The following is a 9,124-nucleotide window of genomic DNA, read 5'->3' as shown; positions in this document are numbered from 1 at the left end:
AAGCTAGGTGAAGGACGGCTTTCACACACACTTATCTCTGAGAACTGAGCATGTGGAGAGACGTTCGTTCATCTAGCACAAAGGGAACGGGTTGCAGGAGAAACTTTTACTCTGGTTTCTCAGTCTGTTTCCTAGTGCCGGTTTGAAGTTCCTGCAGTTTTCACTTTAAAACCGAGTTGGAGCTAGTACCTCCCCATATAAATGTATGGAGTGGAGTTTTCAACTGAAAAGAATCTTTGTGTTCCCAACAAGCTATGTGAAGTACGGCTTTCACTCACAAATATCTCCCAGAACTGAGCATGTGGAGAGACGTTCGTTCACCTAGCACAAAGGGAACGGGTTGCAGGAGAAACTTTTACTCTGGTTTCTCAGTCTGTTTCCTAGTGCCGGTTTGAAGTTCCTGCAGTTTTCAATGTAAAACCGGGATGGAGGTAGTACCTCCCCATATATATGTATGGAGTGGAGTTTGCAACTGAAAAGAAACTTTGTGTTCCCAACAAGCTAGGTGAAGGACGGCTTTCACACACACTTATCTCTCAGAACTGAGCATGTGGAGAGACGTTCGTTCATCTAGCAGAAAGGGAACGGGTTGCAGGAGAAATTTTACTCTGGTTTCTCAGTCTGTTTCCTAGTGCCGTTTTGAAGTTCCTGCAGTTTTCATTGTAAAACCGAGTTGGAGATTGTATCTCCCCATATATAAGTATGGAGTGGAATTTGCAACTGAAAAGAAACTTTCTGTTCCCAACAAGCTATGTGAAGGACGGCTTTCACACACACATATCTCTGAGAACTGAGCATGTGGAGAGACGTTCGTTCATCTAGCACAAAGGGAACGGGTTGCAGGAGAAACTTTTCTCTGGTTTCTCAGTCTGTTTCCTAGTGCCGGTTTGAAGTTCCTGCAGTTTTCACTTTAAAACCGAGTTGGAGCTAGTACCTCCCCATATAAATGTATGGAGTGGAGTTTTCAACTGAAAAGAATCTTTGTGTTCCCAACAAGCTATGTGAAGTACGGCTTTCACTCACAAATATCTCCCAGAACTGAGCATGTGGAGAGACGTTCGTTCACCTAGCACAAAGGGAACGGGTTGCAGGAGAAACTTTTACTCTGGTTTCTCAGGCTGTTTTCTAGTGCCGGTTTGAAGTTCCTGCAGGTTTCAATGTAAAACCAGGATGGAGGTAGTACCTACCCATATATATGTATGGAGTGGAGTTTGCAACTGAAAAGAAACTTTGTGTTCCCAACAAGCTAGGTGAAGGACGGCTTTCACACACACTTATCTCTCAGAACTGAGCATGTGGATAGACGTTCGTTCATCTAGCACAAAGGGAACGGGTTGCAGGAGAAACTTTTACTTTGGTTTCTCAGTCTGTTTCCTAGTGCCGTTTTGATGTTCCTGCAGTTTTCACTGTAAAACGGAGTTGAAGCTAGTACCTCCCGATATATATGTATGGAGTGGAGTTTGCAACTGAAAAGAAACTTTGTGTTCCCAACAAGCTAGGTGAAGAACGGCTTTCACACACACTTATCTCTCAGAAATGAGCATGTGGAGAGACGTTCGTTCATCTAGCACAAAGGGAACGGGTTGCAGGGGAAACTTTTACTCTGGTTTCTCAGTCTGTTTCCTAGTGCCGTTTTGAAGTTCCTGCAGTTTTCACTGTAAAACCGAGTTGGAGCTAGTACCTCCCCAGTTAAATGTATGTAGTGGAGTTTTCAACTGAAAAGAATCTTTGTGTTCCCAACAAGCTAGGTGAAGGACGGCTTTCACTCACAAATATCTCTCAGGACTGAGCATGTGGAGAGACGTTCGTTCATCTAGCACAAAGGGAACGGGTTGCAGGAGAAACTTTTACTCTGTTTTCTCAGTCTGTTTCCTAGTGCCGGTTTGAAGTTCCTGCAGTTTTCACTGTAAAACCGGGATGGAGGTAGTACCTCCCCATAGATATGTATGAGGTGGGGTTTGCAACTAAAAAGAAACTTTGTGTTCCCAACAAGCTAGGTGAAGGACGGCTTTCACACACACTTATCTCTCAGAACTGAGCATGTGGAGAGACGTTCGTTCATCTAGCACAAAGGGAACAGGTTGCAGGAGAAACTTTTACTCCGGTTTCTCAGTCTGTTTCCTAATGCCGGTTTGAAGTTCCTGCAGTTTTCACTGTAAAACCGAGTTGGAGTTAGTACCTCCCCATATAAATGTATGTAGTGGAGTTTGCATCTGAAAAGAAACTTTGTGTTCCCAACAAGCTAGGTGAAGGACGGCTATCACTCACACTTATCTCTCAGAACTGAGCATGTGGAGAGACGTTCGTTCATCAAGCACAAAGGGAAAGGGTTGCAGGAGAAACTTTTACTCTGGTTTCTCAGTCTGTTTCCTAGTGCCGTTTTGAAGTTCCTGCAGTTTTCACTGTAAAACCGAGTTGAAGCTAGTACCTCCCCATATATTTGTATGGACTGGAGTTTGCAACTGAAAAGAAACTTTGTGTTCCCAACAAGCTAGGTGAAGGACGGCTTTCACACACACTTATCTCTCAGAACTGAGCATGTGGAGAGACGTTCGTTCATCTAGCACAAAGGGAACGGGTTGCAGGAGAAACTTTTACTCTGGTTTCTCAGTCTGTTTCCTAGTGCCGGTTTGAAGTTCCTGCAGTTTTCACTTTAAAACCGAGTTGGAGCTAGTACCTCCCCATATAAATGTATGGAGTGGAGTTTTCAACTGAAAAGAATCTTTGTGTTCCCAACAAGCTATGTGAAGTACGGCTTTCACTCACAAATATCTCCCAGAACTGAGCATGTGGAGAGACGTTCGTTCACCTAGCACAAAGGGAACGGGTTGCAGGAGAAACTTTTACTCTGGTTTCTCAGTCTGTTTCCTAGTGCCGGTTTGAAGTTCCTGCAGTTTTCAATGTAAAACCGGGATGGAGGTAGTACCTCCCCATATATATGTATGGAGTGGAGTTTGCAACTGAAAAGAAACTTTGTGTTCCCAACAAGCTAGGTGAAGGACGGCTTTCACACACACTTATCTCTCAGAACTGAGCATGTGGAGAGACGTTCGTTCATCTAGCACAAAGGGAACGGGTTGCAGGAGAAATTTTACTCTGGTTTCTCAGTCTGTTTCCTAGTGCCGTTTTGAAGTTCCTGCAGTTTTCATTGTAAAACCGAGTGGAGATTGTATCTCCCCATATATAAGTATGGAGTGGAATTTGCAACTGAAAAGAAACTTTGTGTTCCCAACAAGCTAGGTGAAGGACGGCTTTCACACACACTTATCTCTGAGAACTGAGCATGTGGAGAGACGTTCGTTCATCTAGCACAAAGGGAACGGGTTGCAGGAGAAACTTTTCTCTGGTTTCTCAGTCTGTTTCCTAGTGCCGGTTTGAAGTTCCTGCAGTTTTCACTTTAAAACCGAGTTGGAGCTAGTACCTCCCCATATAAATGTATGGAGTGGAGTTTTCAACTGAAAAGAATCTTTGTGTTCCCAACAAGCTATGTGAAGTACGGCTTTCACTCACAAATATCTCCCAGAACTGAGCATGTGGAGAGACGTTCGTTCACCTAGCACAAAGGGAACGGGTTGCAGGAGAAACTTTTACTCTGGTTTCTCAGGCTGTTTTCTAGTGCCGGTTTGAAGTTCCTGCAGGTTTCAATGTAAAACCAGGATGGAGGTAGTACCTACCCATATATATGTATGGAGTGGAGTTTGCAACTGAAAAGAAACTTTGTGTTCCCAACAAGCTAGGTGAAGGACGGCTTTCACACACACTTATCTCTCAGAACTGAGCATGTGGATAGACGTTCGTTCATCTAGCACAAAGGGAACGGGTTGCAGGAGAGACTTTTACTTTGGTTTCTCAGTCTGTTTCCTAGTGCCGTTTTGATGTTCCTGCAGTTTTCACTGTAAAACGGAGTTGAAGCTAGTACCTCCCGATATATATGTATGGAGTGGAGTTTGCAACTGAAAAGAAACTTTGTGTTCCCAACAAGCTAGGTGAAGAACGGCTTTCACACACACTTATCTCTCAGAAATGAGCATGTGGAGAGACGTTCGTTCATCTAGCACAAAGGGAACGGGTTGCAGGGGAAACTTTTACTCTGGTTTCTCAGTCTGTTTCCTAGTGCCGTTTTGAAGTTCCTGCAGTTTTCACTGTAAAACCGAGTTGGAGCTAGTACCTCCCCAGTTAAATGTATGTAGTGGAGTTTTCAACTGAAAAGAATCTTTGTGTTCCCAACAAGCTAGGTGAAGGACGGCTTTCACTCACAAATATCTCTCAGGACTGAGCATGTGGAGAGACGTTCGTTCATCTAGCACAAAGGGAACGGGTTGCAGGAGAAACTTTTACTCTGTTTTCTCAGTCTGTTTCCTAGTGCCGGTTTGAAGTTCCTGCAGTTTTCACTGTAAAACCGGGATGGAGGTAGTACCTCCCCATAGATATGTATGAGGTGGGGTTTGCAACTAAAAAGAAACTTTGTGTTCCCAACAAGCTAGGTGAAGGACGGCTTTCACACACACTTATCTCTCAGAACTGAGCATGTGGAGAGACGTTCGTTCATCTAGCACAAAGGGAACAGGTTGCAGGAGAAACTTTTACTCTGGTTTCTCAGTCTGTTTCCTAGTGCCGGTTTGAAGTTCCTGCAGTTTTCACTGTAAAACCGGGATGGAGGTAGTACCTCCCCATAGATATGTATGAGGTGGAGTTTGCAACTAAAAAGAAACTTTGTGTTCCCAACAAGCTAGTTGAAGGACGGCTTTCACACACACTTATCTCTCAGAACTGAGCATGTGGAGAGACGTTCGTTCATCTAGCACAAAGGGAACAGGTTGCAGGAGAAACTTTTACTCTGGTTTCTCAGTCTGTTTCCTAGTGCCGGTTTGAATTTCCTGCAGTTTTCACTGTAAAACCGAGTTGGAGCTACTACCTCCCCATATATATGTATGGAGTGGAGTTTGCAACTGAAAAGAAACTTTGTGTTCCCAACAAGCTAGGTGAAGGACGGCTTTCACACACATTTATCTCTCAGAACTGAGCATGTGGAGAGACGTTCGTTCATCTAACATAAAAGGAACGGGTTGCAGGTGAAAATTTTACTCCGGTTTCTCAGTCTGTTTCCTAGTGCCGGTTTGAAGTTCCTGCAGTTTTCACTGTAAAACCGAGTTGGAGTTAGTACCTCCCCATATAAATGTATGTAGTGGAGTTTGCAACTGAAAAGAAATTTTGTGTTCCCAACAAGCTAGGTGAAGGACGGCTTTCACTCACACTTATCTCTCAGAACTGAGCATGTGGAGAGACGTTCGTTCATCAAGCACAAAGGGAAAGGGTTGCAGGAGAAACTTTTACTCTGGTTTCTCAGTCTGTTTCCTAGTGCCGTTTTGAAGTTCCTGCAGTTTTCACTGTAAAACCGAGTTGAAGCTAGTACCTCCCCATATATTTGTATGGACTGGAGTTTGCAACTGAAAAGAAACTTTGTGTTCCCAACAAGCTAGGTGAAGTACGGCTTTCACACACACTTATCTCTCAGAACTGAGCATGTGGAGAGACGTTCGTTCATCTAGCACAAAGGGAACGGTTTGCAGGAGAAACTTTTACTCTGGTTTCTCAGTCTGTTTCCTAGTGCCGGTTTGAAGTTCCTGCAGTTTTCACTGTAAAACCGAGTTGGAGATTGTATCTCCCCATATATAAGTATGGAGTGGAATTTGCAACTGAAAAGAAACTTTGTGTTCCCAACAAGCTAGGTGAAGGACGGCTTTCACACACACTTATCTCTGAGAACTGAGCATGTGGAGAGACGTTCGTTCATCTAGCACAAAGGGAACGGGTTGCAGGAGAAACTTTTACTCTGGTTTCTCAGTCTGTTTCCTAGTGCCGGTTTGAAGTTCCTGCAGTTTTCACTGTAAAACCGGGATGGAGGTAGTACCTCCCCATAGATATGTATGAGGTGGGGTTTGCAACTAAAAAGAAACTTTGTGTTCCCAACAAGCTAGGTGAAGGACGGCTTTCACACACACTTATCTCTCAGAACTGAGCATGTGGAGAGACGTTCGTTCATCTAGCACAAAGGGAACAGGTTGCAGGAGAAACTTTTACTCCGGTTTCTCAGTCTGTTTCCTAATGCCGGTTTGAAGTTCCTGCAGTTTTCACTGTAAAACCGAGTTGGAGTTAGTACCTCCCCATATAAATGTATGTAGTGGAGTTTGCATCTGAAAAGAAACTTTGTGTTCCCAACAAGCTAGGTGAAGGACGGCTATCACTCACACTTATCTCTCAGAACTGAGCATGTGGAGAGACGTTCGTTCATCAAGCACAAAGGGAAAGGGTTGCAGGAGAAACTTTTACTCTGGTTTCTCAGTCTGTTTCCTAGTGCCGTTTTGAAGTTCCTGCAGTTTTCACTGTAAAACCGAGTTGAAGCTAGTACCTCCCCATATATTTGTATGGACTGGAGTTTGCAACTGAAAAGAAACTTTGTGTTCCCAACAAGCTAGGTGAAGGACGGCTTTCACACACACTTATCTCTCAGAACTGAGCATGTGGAGAGACGTTCGTTCATCTAGCACAAAGGGAACGGGTTGCAGGAGAAACTTTTACTCTGGTTTCTCAGTCTGTTTCCTAGTGCCGGTTTGAAGTTCCTGCAGTTTTCACTTTAAAACCGAGTTGGAGCTAGTACCTCCCCATATAAATGTATGGAGTGGAGTTTTCAACTGAAAAGAATCTTTGTGTTCCCAACAAGCTATGTGAAGTACGGCTTTCACTCACAAATATCTCCCAGAACTGAGCATGTGGAGAGACGTTCGTTCACCTAGCACAAAGGGAACGGGTTGCAGGAGAAACTTTTACTCTGGTTTCTCAGTCTGTTTCCTAGTGCCGGTTTGAAGTTCCTGCAGTTTTCACTGTAAAACCGAGTTGGAGTTAGTACCTCCCCATATAAATGTATGTAGTGGAGTTTGCATCTGAAAAGAAACTTTGTGTTCCCAACAAGCTAGGTGAAGGACGGCTATCACTCACACTTATCTCTCAGAACTGAGCATGTGGAGAGACGTTCGTTCATCAAGCACAAAGGGAAAGGGTTGCAGGAGAAACTTTTACTCTGGTTTCTCAGTCTGTTTCCTAGTGCCGTTTTGAAGTTCCTGCAGTTTTCACTGTAAAACCGAGTTGAAGCTAGTACCTCCCCATATATTTGTATGGACTGGAGTTTGCAACTGAAAAGAAACTTTGTGTTCCCAACAAGCTAGGTGAAGGACGGCTTTCACACACACTTATCTCTCAGAACTGAGCATGTGGAGAGACGTTCGTTCATCTAGCACAAAGGGAACGGGTTGCAGGAGAAACTTTTACTCTGGTTTCTCAGTCTGTTTCCTAGTGCCGGTTTGAAGTTCCTGCAGTTTTCACTTTAAAACCGAGTTGGAGCTAGTACCTCCCCATATAAATGTATGGAGTGGAGTTTTCAACTGAAAAGAATCTTTGTGTTCCCAACAAGCTATGTGAAGTACGGCTTTCACTCACAAATATCTCCCAGAACTGAGCATGTGGAGAGACGTTCGTTCACCTAGCACAAAGGGAACGGGTTGCAGGAGAAACTTTTACTCTGGTTTCTCAGTCTGTTTCCTAGTGCCGGTTTGAAGTTCCTGCAGTTTTCAATGTAAAACCGGGATGGAGGTAGTACCTCCCCATATATATGTATGGAGTGGAGTTTGCAACTGAAAAGAAACTTTGTGTTCCCAACAAGCTAGGTGAAGGACGGCTTTCACACACACTTATCTCTCAGAACTGAGCATGTGGAGAGACGTTCGTTCATCTAGCACAAAGGGAACGGGTTGCAGGAGAAATTTTACTCTGGTTTCTCAGTCTGTTTCCTAGTGCCGTTTTGAAGTTCCTGCAGTTTTCATTGTAAAACCGAGTGGAGATTGTATCTCCCCATATATAAGTATGGAGTGGAATTTGCAACTGAAAAGAAACTTTGTGTTCCCAACAAGCTAGGTGAAGGACGGCTTTCACACACACTTATCTCTGAGAACTGAGCATGTGGAGAGACGTTCGTTCATCTAGCACAAAGGGAACGGGTTGCAGGAGAAACTTTTCTCTGGTTTCTCAGTCTGTTTCCTAGTGCCGGTTTGAAGTTCCTGCAGTTTTCACTTTAAAACCGAGTTGGAGCTAGTACCTCCCCATATAAATGTATGGAGTGGAGTTTTCAACTGAAAAGAATCTTTGTGTTCCCAACAAGCTATGTGAAGTACGGCTTTCACTCACAAATATCTCCCAGAACTGAGCATGTGGAGAGACGTTCGTTCACCTAGCACAAAGGGAACGGGTTGCAGGAGAAACTTTTACTCTGGTTTCTCAGGCTGTTTTCTAGTGCCGGTTTGAAGTTCCTGCAGGTTTCAATGTAAAACCAGGATGGAGGTAGTACCTACCCATATATATGTATGGAGTGGAGTTTGCAACTGAAAAGAAACTTTGTGTTCCCAACAAGCTAGGTGAAGGACGGCTTTCACACACACTTATCTCTCAGAACTGAGCATGTGGATAGACGTTCGTTCATCTAGCACAAAGGGAACGGGTTGCAGGAGAGACTTTTACTTTGGTTTCTCAGTCTGTTTCCTAGTGCCGTTTTGATGTTCCTGCAGTTTTCACTGTAAAACGGAGTTGAAGCTAGTACCTCCCGATATATATGTATGGAGTGGAGTTTGCAACTGAAAAGAAACTTTGTGTTCCCAACAAGCTAGGTGAAGAACGGCTTTCACACACACTTATCTCTCAGAAATGAGCATGTGGAGAGACGTTCGTTCATCTAGCACAAAGGGAACGGGTTGCAGGGGAAACTTTTACTCTGGTTTCTCAGTCTGTTTCCTAGTGCCGTTTTGAAGTTCCTGCAGTTTTCACTGTAAAACCGAGTTGGAGCTAGTACCTCCCCAGTTAAATGTATGTAGTGGAGTTTTCAACTGAAAAGAATCTTTGTGTTCCCAACAAGCTAGGTGAAGGACGGCTTTCACTCACAAATATCTCTCAGGACTGAGCATGTGGAGAGACGTTCGTTCATCTAGCACAAAGGGAACGGGTTGCAGGAGAAACTTTTACTCTGTTTTCTCAGTCTGTTTCCTAGTGCCGGTTTGAAGTTCCTGCAGTTTTCACTGTA

This window comes from Camelus bactrianus, chromosome 30, assembly GCF_048773025.1.
Source record: "Camelus bactrianus isolate YW-2024 breed Bactrian camel chromosome 30, ASM4877302v1, whole genome shotgun sequence".
NCBI lineage: Eukaryota > Metazoa > Chordata > Mammalia > Artiodactyla > Camelidae > Camelus > Camelus bactrianus.
This window is presented reverse-complemented; position numbering follows the sequence as displayed.